At 38.3% G+C, this 13,122-nt stretch overlaps 1 protein-coding gene across 5 annotated transcripts in view; it reads left to right on the forward strand.

Annotated features, from left to right (window-relative positions):
* Positions 1–13,122, forward strand: part of SHANK2 (SH3 and multiple ankyrin repeat domains 2) — a 368,375-nt gene that overhangs the window by 112,713 nt on the left and 242,540 nt on the right. The gene's annotated exons all lie outside the window — the stretch shown is intronic.

The following is a 13,122-nucleotide window of genomic DNA, read 5'->3' on the forward strand; positions in this document are numbered from 1 at the left end:
ATGGACCAAATTAGCAATGTAAAAATTTAAGCTGTCAGAACAATAGATCGAAAGAGAGACTAATATGCATTAAGATTTCTTTTTAAAAACTGTATAACTACAGATTAAGACGTTCATGGCAATAAATGGGGTAGTCCCCCATGAATAGTACTCAGTGTACCTGTCTTCCATGCACTATAAAGTGTCCTCCATTTAATCTTGATGCACTGTGTTTTTTGTGAAAACCTTAAAACACATTGATTTTAATATTTTTCATGTGTAATAAATAGGATACTAATTATGTATAAATATTTCTATGAATACAGATAGGTTTTTTTTTTTTACAGGTTCTCTTAAGAGAATGGTTATTGCTTAATGTATACTGATATGTTAACTTTGTGTTAGCAGATTGGTATTTTAATGTGGTTTACAATTCAGTTGTTAATAGGAAGACTCCAAATTTCATTGAACAATGTAGGCTGGAATTTTTTTAGGTATTAAAAAAATAGCTGCTTAATTTTTATTCAAAGCCAACAGAATTTGGGCATAGAGGTCCTTTTGAACATCCTAACTTTGGAATTTAATTGAGACAATGGCCTCGATGCTGCCCTGAGACGCACGTTTGATGCAAGGTGCCTGCACGAGCCATGCAGAATTCCAGGGACACTGCAAAGTAGGAGAATGGTTGTAGAATATACGAGCTCAAATTTACCGTATTTATTAATGTAAAATGTTTATCAGAACAGTTTAGACAAGGAAAGCTTACATAAAGAGTTCTTGTAGTATGCCTACAGCAAGCCCGCTTGTCTGGGGACATGCGTACATCCATCTGGGTATATGCATATCCCTTTTGTATGGTGCAGTGAGGGACAGAAGCCATTTTAGAGTAATTAAGTTCTCAAAACGTGAAATAAAATGCTTCAAATACTTAAACAAAAGAAGGACAAATCTTAGATTTTTCAGTGTCCTTAGTATTATCAGAAGTAGAAAGGAAATGTTCAACATACTTTATTGTTATTTTAGGTGTATTTGCTTGTACTCTTCTGTCACTTTAACTGTGCTTTATCTCTTTGTGGATCTGAGTTTCAGAAATGAGTGTGACTAATAGTTTGATGCTGGATCAAAGGAAGTATTTTCAGAACTTAAATACATGTCGGAGCAACAAAAGCCACATTCACAGTTTGCTAAAAACCAAGTAAACTTCTTTTAAAATCAGTAGGGAGGAATTAACCAATACTTTTTCCATCATGAGTATAAGACATAATTCAGATCACTTGTTTTCTTAAATGCTTGCACAGTATGTTTTGGAGGAATAAATCATATGGAATAGCCTTTGTATTATAGTAGAATTTGCCTCTCTATTGTGGAGAAAGTTTGAGGATAATAAACTCCTGGTGAGAGACATTCAGTTAGAATAAATTTCATTACTATCAGTTGTCACTGTTATGTCTCAAAGGAAGAAAAAAATTACTCAGTGTGTAGGTACACATTACTATAAGAAATTGTCGGGATGTAGATTCTGTTAGGTTGGCATTTACGAAGACGGACAGTGCCTGGTAACTGCAATATCGATAGGGTTGACAGCTTTTAAGTTTGCCTACGCAGCATTGACCCACTTAGAGCTGTTTAGAAGTTCCCAATAACACTTTTTTTGTTTTGGAGGAGAGTTCAGTATCGGTGAAGTCAACATTTTTATGAAAACGTTTCAGTTTGGTGAACCTCTGAAATATTGCGCAGTGGCTACTTTACTCATCGTCCAGTGTAGGAAGCTGTCATCTGTGCCTGGAGACTTGGCAGTGAATCTCCAATCTCCTGCCGTCATTTGCTCATAGTTCCCCTTACTACTCTCTTCGCCAGTCAGGTATCTTTTCAAGTGCATTTTATGTTAGTTCAGCCAAAGTGGTGGTGTGCTGTGCTGTAATATGAATGTTTTAAGCCTTTCCCCTGAGCCCTAGCTAAAATATAGGAAGTTTTCAATGCAGTTGCATTAGGTTTTGTTCTCCTTGGTTTAAAGTTATAATGTAGTGGCTTTGGAGATTTAAAAAAAAAAAATTATTCAAACTGTCGTATAACTAGGATTACAGGTTGTCACAATCAAATTGTGCTGCGTTTTCTACCATGGTTACAGCCTTTGTAATGAAATGTATAGATGTACCGTGTTCTGTTTTTATTAGAAGCTGGAAATTATCTTGAGGACTGCTTAGTTCTGCTTAGTTTTATGACATTTTCTGTTCTTGTCAGAATCTGCCATGACAATTGCTTAACAAGGAATTAAAATCTCATGGGTTCCTAATTCTGCTCCATCATTACCTGATAAAATGTTCATAAACACGCAGTATGGGGCATCATCTAATATCTATAAAAAAGGCACTGAGAGCTGATCTAATTCCTGAAACTATGAACGTGCAACTGAAGAGGAATTTATATGAAGTATTTCTGGAATTTATACAGAGTTGAAAAGCAAAATGCCCAAATGGGTTACAAAACCGATAAGCAAAACTACTAGTCCTGCTTCCGCTAATTTATATCTCTTTAGCAGCTTTGAGCTGATCCAGACTCGACTTAACTGACGGTTTAGCGGTTCCCTAAGCCCAGCAAGCTCTTACATCAGTCCTCCCTGTTTCAGGAGGCACAATGAGAGCAAAAATGTGACTGAACTGTCCCCATCATCCAGGCCTTGCCTCCCTGACTGATGGAACGAGAAGCCCCGCTGGGGAGCTCCGGTTTAATTAGTGCAGCTTTGAGTCAGCCCCAAAACAAAGGAGCACAAAACTTGCCTTAAGTCGATTTTGTACAGTTCTTTTCAGTGCTCATATGACAAAAATCTTAATAAATTAAAGAAGAAGGATGAGCCTTTCAGAGGCTAATGAAGGCACAGTTTCATAACTAAGCATTTGAGCAACTTGGACCACTAAGACTAGCTAGGCACAAATCCTACTCAGTTACTGAAAGCAAGTGACAACTTTCCAGTCACGGCTTCAAAGCTGTAAGCTGCCTTCTGTATTTTCAGAGGCTTCTCACTATGTGTAAGGAAGGTTACAGCAGGACACATCTTTTGATATCATACGACATTATGCAGTGCACCCATCACTTTGCATCATCACTGAAATAAACACTGTTCAGATCATGTCTTTTCCTTACATTAAAGCTTAATGACAAAAAATTGAAATTGTGCAATGAGAACAAATGGATTCCTACTAGTCTTCTTTCTGTATTTGATTTCAAAAGCTAGGGTAAACAAAGATGGAAACATTTAGTCTTTGCTGAAATCAGCAATCCTAAAGAACAGTTACGAAAATTCAAAGCTTCACCCTTTGTAACCTCCTCGATGTTTTAGTTTTCAAAATTTAGCTGGAAAAATTGGATTTGCTAAAGGTCTGGTGTAGTACAACAGCTAGTTGAATCTTATTTTTCCAGCTTACTATCTTCCTGCAGCATTTCGTGTGGGTGTTTGCATCCTGCTTAGCCTTCCATATCTCAAGCATTTCCCGTTCCCCCTGGGAGAGTTTTTCACATTCCAGTGCCCCTCATTGTCAAAATTTAAATCAGTAACATTTTGATGTCATGAAAAGACATGATAGGATTGCCAAATTAAAGAAAAAAAAAAAAAAAGGGAATTCTTCTTTCATGATAGTCCTTTTATGCTTGAACGCAGACAACATTCAGGTCAGCACCCAAGCTCTCACACGATGACAGTAAGTCATAGTGTAGTACGAAGTCTGCTTCTATGGCTACTTTTTTGGCCATTATTTTGGTGGCGTGCTACTACCCTGTGTGCTTCTCTCTTCACATTTGCTTCTGTGTAATGCCTGTAGGGAACTTCAGCAGTGACTTGCACAGTAAAATAGCATCAGTAAATTATTTAAAACGGGTATAGTCACTTTAGTGTGATTTAATTATTAAAAAACCCTTTTAAGAAAAAGCTCCACAGAGACCTTTGGTAAAGTACTGAGAACCACCGTCTGAGAACTGGTGGCTCTGGCCAGCAGCCCTGAAGTTTTTGGATTACCCTGAAATTGCCAGCTGTGACAGATACAGGAAGATCCTCTCAAGCTGCTTATGGTCCCTGGTGTCTTATTTACTTTCTTATCACTTAGCAAAGTCAGACCTAGATTATCATTGCACATTCAGATCATTAAAACATTACCTCTCTCTTCTTGCCATTGCTCTCTTTTAGATAATTGTTTAATAATGTAAATGCATCTAATAACTTGAATCTGTTACTTTAAATAAGCAATATTTTTTTAACAAATCCAGGCTTTTTATATAAAATGTGAAATGCTCTCTCTCTTTCTGTGTACATGCACATGCACACGTATATACAATTAGAAAAGCCTATGGCTAGCATTTTATTTTCCACATAAATAGCTATAAATCTCCGTGAAGCCCAGTGTAAATCGTGATGATAGCTTTAGATTGCGAACAGCTTCATTTAGGAAACCGCGCAGAGAAGGGTATTGCCTAAGGATGTAAAAATATTTTATTTCCCTGAGAAAACAAAGTGGTTGCTATGGGACAGAAAATGATCTAATGATGGCTTTTCACAGATACATGCTACTGGACAGAATTAGAATATTCAGACCACAGTGGGTGAAAATGTTAATTTTTCTAGGATATATTTTTTTAAGATTTTTCTTAGTGTAGATCTAGATACTTTCAAGAAAAATAAAGAAGCAGGTATTTTTCCGTAGGGTACAATTTAATTGTTTTTTCTGTCCAGTCCTCCTAGAATACTGTGCAAATGAAACATATTTGTTTAGTCAAGCCAGCTTTTAAATACCTATGAAGAACAGTGCAGTCCTTTTGAATATCGAATTACAATTTCTTAAGGTATTGCCTAGTACAAATAATGATTTTTTTTGTGTAGCAGTATAACTAAAAATCTAAGCAGTAAGTGAAAGTTATTCCGTAAATTTAATAATAACCCTCTTAAATGGTATTTTTAAATGAGGGAAACATTTAAATACTGATGTTTGAAGTGCTACCGCGCCACTTCTAAAAGCGCCCTCAGCATCATCCTTCAACTAACCAAACAGAATTATTGACTCAAATGCAGTTGGGCTGTCTGGGGGTTGTTTGGCTGGGTGAAACACATTATGATCCATCGCAAACCTTCTAATTAACTATCTTACCCCATCCTGCTTGTGTAAAAGCTACGGTTGTCTCTTCTCTTTCTCTTTTCCCGTGAGATTTCCTAGGAGACAGCAGTTTTTAACAGCCCCTGATCTTCCCCATATGGAGGGCCTACAGCGCCATTCCGAGTGTACCCACAGGGAGACTGGTAAAACAGATTAACTACATTTAAACACCATGTGACTAGGGGCATAAGAGCGCTAGATCTTTACAGGTAGTTGATGCCTAATGGTGTAGAAAAGTACATTTTAGGATGTTTTTTTTGAACTGGTTGTATGCTGCGCCCCATTGAAGTATATCTTTCAGAATTCAAATAAATGGACCTAGAAAAGATGCTTAGTGGTAAATCCACCATCCCTTAGCAGCATTTGCGGTAACCTTTCACTATCCGGAGCAATGACAACCTGGCATACCCAGAAATTGTGTCGAGACTTCTCAGGTGGATCTGCATGGAGTACTTTGAATAAAGGATGGCTTGTTAGCTCTAGCATAATGCTCGCCTTGCCAGACCTTCCTGACCCTTCAAAAATCACACGTGAACCATGTTCCCTTTTGCTCTTTGGTCTGGGAATATGCTGCAGAAATGCCCAAGTCCAACAGTGCCTGCTGGATTTTGCTCTGCACTTGCTGCAGTCAAGTGCTTATGTTACTTACATGAATTACTTAGCACTTGTACTCTTTTTAAAAAATTATTTTAATGTCCTTCCTAGCTTGTTATGAACACTAATTTTTAATGCACTTAGATTATTAATGAGTAAGTTCCTGCCTAATGCTTGAGAAAAATCGGTCTGTTCTTGAATGAAACAAAAATTGAAGTTGTTTTGTAGTATTTGTTTTCATTCCTTTCATAACTTTATTCCCCTAACAAGCCTGAGGACCTCTAGGTTCTCCAAAGAAATTTCTGCTGTGATCATGCTTGAAATTCCCCCTAGCTGTGCGTGGCTTGCATGAATACGTGCAAAAATTGCTGCTTTAGATCATCCTGCTTTTGGCATGAATAGCTAAGAAGATAATCTTGCAATACGATTAGCATTCTTGTATCCTCCCAAATTCCCTGCATGTAGTATCAAGCTAGGTAAGTCTTACTTGTGCTATTTAAAAACTTTTTCTGAATGTGCTGTATTTTCAGAAGTTACTAAAATCAACAGACCACTGAGAGAGACCATTTGCCATTGAGAGAGGTCATGATTTCTGTCCTTAGCATGTGCTTGTACCTCCGTTTACTCAGAAATATCCGTCTGGGATTATTGCCATTAATACTAAATTTCTGCTTTGTTTTGATTTCTCATCTCCTTTTCCATATTTTTTCATACTGTTTAAAACTATTCCCTAAATTTTGTCTCATAGTAATCCTTAGATTTCTGTTTAACAACCTCAGCCATCTTTCACAGTCTCCTTACTCCGTTCATTGCAGGCATTTCTGGAGCTGCGATGTTGTTTTCTGCCAGCCGGTTTCCTGAACTTGCCCATTCTTACGCTACCTTTATGTGCTGTTACGTGCTTCTGGGGTCTATTCATCACTGCTAACCCAGTCTCTAGACTCTGAGGGTTTTTCCTCTCCTCTTTTTCTTTTTGTGTTTGCATGTTTTTTCTTTACAGTGCTCCCTGTTAGTGAAGACGTTTCTCACCTGGCATTAACAGTTGTGTGTTGGGGGGTTTGTTCTGTCACTGACTCTAGGCACCACCTGCACTAGGTAGGTATTGAGAATGCAGAATATTGATAGATGTAAAGTAGAAATGTTGTAAAAGCCAAGAAAATGATCATCAGCCACAGAACTTTAGTTAGGAGGTAGCTGCCTCCCCCCCCCCCCGCTTTTTCCTGTAGAATGACAGAATAGATAAGAAACATTAACTAAATTTACAGACAGAGTTTTCCCCAACCATAAAGGTGCATAGCAACAATAGCCCTGACAGTTCAGCCCTTTAAGGAACACAGATGAAGGTTAAAATGGGTCAGTAAGGCTTAATTAGTGAGATTCTAACATAAAATCCACACTGAGACAGAGTAAGGTGATGATAAGGAGAGAGAATCTGTATTTCATTTATGATGTTATTTACCACTAGCAATACGTATTTTCAGAAAAGGCTATCCATTCCTGTCAGTTAGTGATCAGAAATTCTCATATAGTCTCTTCTAAAAAAGCCTAACAAATTTTAAATGCTAAGCGTCTTGATCATGTAAGCTGAAAAAAGTACTAAGAAAACCCAGCCCATTCTTTTAGATAATAGACCAGTGGAGCACTGGTTAAAAACGAGTTTCCTGGTTAATATTTTGAACCTCGTCTATTGAAATATTGACGATGTTTGAATAATGAAATGGAAGGCTTACTGGGTTGTTCTTCTGTTGGAGTTGTACTTTGGAGAGTACGATTCACGGTGATTTCTGTCTACGGGTGTGAAATTTTTCACTTTTGCTCCACAGATTATTCCACTCCCTTGATGGGTCAAAGAAGCAAATTGGTTTTCTCCGTTTATTTTGCTAAATCTAGGTTGCACTAGAATACAGGGCAACAGTAGAGGTAGGGATAAACTGTGCGGCTCCGTACAGCTTTCAGATTGAAATGTGACTTGTGATCATGACGGGCTGTGGAGAGCTCCCTTCCAGCTTATCTGACTGTTGTGAACCCGGGCTGCACCCTCTTTGCTCTTCCCGGTTATGTGCTTAGAAAAATCCATGAAGTATGATTGTTCGAAGGAATGGTAGGGGGAGAGGAGAAATACTTTAGAATAGTTTCTATGCTTTTATACTGTTCTATTCTTCTCGTTATCCTACGCAGGTCGTTTTCTATTGCTCTGTTAAAGTCCTCTCTCTTGCATCGTTCAAATGTTCCTTTATCTCTTGACTGAAATCCTGGTCCCGTTAGAGTCCATAGCAAAAGCTATACCACCTTTCCTGGGACTAGGATTTAAACAGCTGTGTCTTTCCCGTTTATTCATTACTTAACAACCTGTAGAGTAAGAGGTGCATCTCTTCCAAGTTAAGCCCGTGTCAAAACTCTGTGCCTTTGTGAATGGTGTAGGAGCTTGCTCAGAGCATTTACGTTTTGTAGTCTTTCCTACCTAAATTTAATCACCAGTTAGTTGCTCCTGCATCTTAATTGTTTACTGTATTGCTTTTGGTTGCTATATGGCTTGATGAATCTTTATGTTAAACTGGTGTCTGGTATTCAGAAACTGAGTAAGATTTGAGAAGAGGCTGTAGGAATTGCACCTTACGCCTTGGTGCAGTGTTCAGCGTCCAAACGTACGCTGCTTTCTTGTTTATATACTACATGACATACACTTTCCTGAGTCATTGAGTACTGTGGTTCCTAATTATCTTAAAGCAGTAATCCGTTTTCATTTTCTCCATTGAAAATCTCTTTCAGATTATATCTCCCAGATTCACTGGGAATCACTGGAATTTCACTGTATTTTCTTCCTATTTTCCAGTCCTTCCACCTCCATTTATACTTTATTTCTTGACCTCAGATGTATCCTGTGAGTCCCATTTATTTCTCCTCCTCCTTTTCTGCTGATAATTCCTTTGATGTTCCTTGCAGCTTCCCAACATAAAGGAAAGCGTGGTCCTAGCCGGGGGGACTTAGGGTGAGTCATTTCTAAATTTCTTACCAAATTCTAGACCAGGAAAAAGATATTAAGACTTTCTATAAAGGTTTTCCCCAACTTAAAAAATTTCCGTTTGTTCTTGTTCTGTTTCACCACCCTCCCACCAGTCATCGGCCAGCTGAGGGAGTGGTGTCAGGCTTTCCCGACCTCCACTGGGAACACGGCATGGGGGTGTGTGAAGAATCTTTGACTCTGTTTCTGTCCCCCGTTGTGGCGGAGGCGTCCTGGGGACTGTGGTCACCTGTGTGTTGTCTAGAAGCAGTGGTTCCTCAGAAGCCAAAGCTGCCGGGGGCTGCTTGCAGGATTGCTGCACCACAAATTCCTGGTGAAACTGTGTCTGATATCCACTGGTAGAGCCGTGGGCTGGATCTTTCCTTCATTTTAGGTCTGTTTCTATTACAAATGCTAGTAAACAAAAAAAATATTGAAAGTAATTTGAATTTGCTTCTCAACTGAAGCTTCCTAATGTAATATCTGAAATACATATTTTATGTTACCCTGTTTTATCTGTTCTGTCTTACATACTTTTTTCTTTTGATACATAGTGTATTCTTCATGCACTTTTTTTTTGCTTAGAAAGACATACTGTTTATTACTTAAAATTCTCATACCTGAAATTGTGCCCTTGAATATATGAGTACAATCATCATAACTTAGTTTAGATGTGCTTCTGTAGAAGCACAGGCTAGATCCTAGGTGGTTACTGCTGAATGATCCTTCCTCTAATGAAAGTGCTCGTGGACACATACAGTAGTTACACGTGTGTAGAGGTAATACCAACATGAGAATAATTTCTCTCCTAAACACACAGTCTGCAATTACTCTGAAACATCAAGAATCTGCGCCTGAAATGCCATGACTTAGTAGAGAACAACATATGCAATTTGCTTATTTATACAATTACTCTCCGTTCTCTGATCCCCTTCTTTTTTAGGGATGTGCATTGCCATTTCCTACTAGCTTTATTTGCATCGCTTCTTGTCCGGAAGAAAATAGAGTTATTTTGAAACTTGAACACGGAAGTCAAATTTTATTGTAGTACTCATGATGTCCGGGGGTGTGACTGCCAAATAATATCCAGAACACTTCTATTTTCATAGTAATGTCTTGGATGTCAGCCATGCATTTTCCGCTGAATTAGTGAATGTCATGTAGCTGTATCTACCACTGCTGCCAGAAACATAAGAATAAATGGTAATATTTCTGAAATAGTATGTACATAAGATTACTTTTTGATAATGGGTTTTAAGTTTGCACCTTCTTTATTCTTTCAATTGATCTTATTTACCTGCTCTGACTTACTAACCTATATAAACAAGAGTCCTTTTTCATATTCTTGTTACAGAAAATCTAAACTCAGCTGTCAGTGCGCCCTCTCAAAACTTAATCTGCAGGCAACATCAAGAAACAAGCTACTCTCAACATTTCCAAACATTGTAAAACGCAAGTGATAACGTCTTAAACCAGAAGTAGGCACAGTATTGCTAATATTACTTTAATTATTAATCCACCTCAAAAACTCTTCAGTGAGCAAGCCTTCCTTTCTCAATGGGATTAACCACTAAGAACACTACAAATGCTGCAAACACCTACATATTTGTACAAAGATAACCCCCTGTTACAGCGGATACATTCTTTTTTTATCCTTTCTTATTTATACCAGCATGATTCATTAACAGTTATTTCTGAGATGAAGAAATGTAGGCTACCAATATAATTTAAAATGCTGTTATTTTAATGAATAAGTCAGCAATGTTTTAGTTTCTTTTTAACACCAAATTTCTAAATGGAACTAAGGATAGTGAGACAATTATCAGCTTAAATTATTGGGGTTTATTTTTTAAAGATCCTGCTTGATAACATGACTTTAGATAGAGCTTGCTCTCCTCAATTTAGAAGAGAAGATATTTTGAGGGTTGAATGGTTGCATTGCATATCTACTATCTGTAGCATAAAAGACGATTGGAAATTTGCAGTGAGAGACTCTCTACTCAGGTAACCCAAATGTGCATCATCTCAAAAGTGTAAGTATAACTTGGTGCTCACAGTGGTAGGTCCACTTTGGAATGGAGATGATGAGAATAAGAGCAAATGAGGAATTCTTGAAGATCACTTATACTAGACAGGAGGGAGAAAAACATGTGCAGAGGATAACATGGGGTGCAATAATGATGGTTCTCACTAACTCCACATTTGAGAAGCTACATCTACGATTACGTAAATGCTTTTTGCTTTCTAGTTTGTTATGCAAGTCTATGGGATATGGAGGTCTTAGTGGCTTCTTCTACACTCACGACCCCCAACAGCATTCTCTCCTTAAATTCTCCTCTCACTACTTGCAGATTCACGGGCTTCAGGCAGGCTGCAGAGTCAACAATTTAGTTCTCTTGGCACTTAGTTTCTGGTTTTGTTGATAATACCTCTGCCAGAATAAAAATGGGCTCCTTTTGCTGCTCTACTGTAAAATAAGAATGAAAGTGGTAATGCACGTTTTTGTCGTTAAATACATCATAAAGTAGCATGCACCCGTGGGAAGCCAACCGGCAGAGTGAAACGCTTTCACAGTTCTGTAGTTCCTTTGCTGACAGCTCAAGCCCAGGTGTGTCTCCTCTGTAAAATAATGTATTCTTTTCTCAATGAAAATACTACCCTCAAAGTGCAGCAAGGTATTCAAAAGATATAGCAATGTCATATTAACTACTTGATTGTTCCCTCCTCTCTTCACAGTTAAATTTTGGCGTATAAAGATTGGGTGATTTTTTTCCCACTGTTGTTAGACATTTATGTGATGCGACCTCCTATAGATCTTCCTCTTCTAGATGAGCTACCTCATAGATTGTTTTCTTGCCCCCCCCCTCATTCTATCCCTATCCATTTGTCTTCGTTGCTAATTTTATGTAACTTTGCCATGACGTGATACCTTCTAGAAATTCTCTCTCCTGATGCACTTGTACGTGCCATTTATTTCCCGTTGTCTCTGGGTGGCAGGCAGATTATCCTTAGAGAACTGGTGGTGGAAGCAGTGAAAGGCGACTAGCCATGAGAAGAAGGGAAAACAAGATTGAAAAATGGCGGTGAAGGACACCAAGATTTAAGAGTTGAAGATAAGGGAGGAGCTGGAGCTAAAAGAAGATATTGTGGATTTGTTTCTTTGCTGTTTTCTTATAATTCCTGCCTTGGGCTAACTCATGCATGAAATTTTACGCCATGGCTTGGTTTCTTCTGTCATTTGCCCTGCAGTGAATCAGGAGTAACTGTATGTTTGAGAAACGCTTGAGCCAAGGATGGGCTATAAAGCTGGCATTCACAGTAGGTGCACTTCTCCATCCTTATGCACCTCGTGCTATCATTTAGACTTCTGCACAGGTACTGTAAAATGTTGTCAGAGCAGAGTGGGTGCATTTCCTATCTGATGTGCTGGGGGAATAGTGCCAAGAGATAAGAAGCCTGGAGAATTGGATCCAACTGGCTGACACCTAAAATAGTACACATACATTTACCCAACACCCCCCACCCTCCCAGTAATCACAGCTGTGTATATAAAGTGTACTAGCATAATGCACGTGCCTGTGGCATGCCATTTGACCACTTTGGCTAGTTACATATTTTGTAACTTCTACGAGAGACCAATTTTTTTTCCCCCATTGAGAGCACTATACACTTTTCAGTTAGGAAAATGGTGTTATTCTAAATAAAACTGACATGATCCACCAACACTTTTGGAAGCACAGATGCTTTGTCCCACTATTTACTAAAGAGGTTCACACTTAGATTAAAGCAGTGAAATCAAATCACTGAATAAAGCCTGGAACAACATAATGATTTAAGGAATTCGTTGAGAGCTTTTGGTAGGAGGAGAGTTACACAAAGGCAGAATTAGATTGTTTTCTGTACAACGCCAGAACACAGAAAGAGCATGCAATCCAATATTGGTACGTTTGTTTTTCTAAGCATCTTGTGTAGTTTCATTTGTCTTTGTTCTCCTCTGCAACATCAGACTGCAACCCACAAATTTGTATACTGCATCCAAGGCCCATCAGCGTCAGACGTGAAAAGAAGAATCAGGCATCTTTGTTTGCAGGAGCTACCAGCCATGAAATTCTCCTCTCTCTGAATGACACTTTTCTCTCTTTTTTTTTTTTTTCCCCAGCATAAACTATGTGGGTTGGGATATGCACAGCCCCCTGATGTTAAATGATATTTTTCCCAACTCAATGTATACATAATGCAAAGAACGAAATTAATTTGTTGTGTAATTCAATGCTTCTGAGTGGTGCTGCATCAGGACTAGATTTCCCAGTGTATCATTATTAGTGGAGAAAATTGCACCAGCCTTTCACCAGCTTGTTTAAAGAGCATAAGAATTTGTAGTGGGGTATAATTATATTTGATTTGTATTTT

Source organism: Aptenodytes patagonicus, chromosome 7, assembly GCF_965638725.1.
Source record: "Aptenodytes patagonicus chromosome 7, bAptPat1.pri.cur, whole genome shotgun sequence".
Classification (NCBI taxonomy): Eukaryota; Metazoa; Chordata; class Aves; order Sphenisciformes; family Spheniscidae; genus Aptenodytes; species Aptenodytes patagonicus.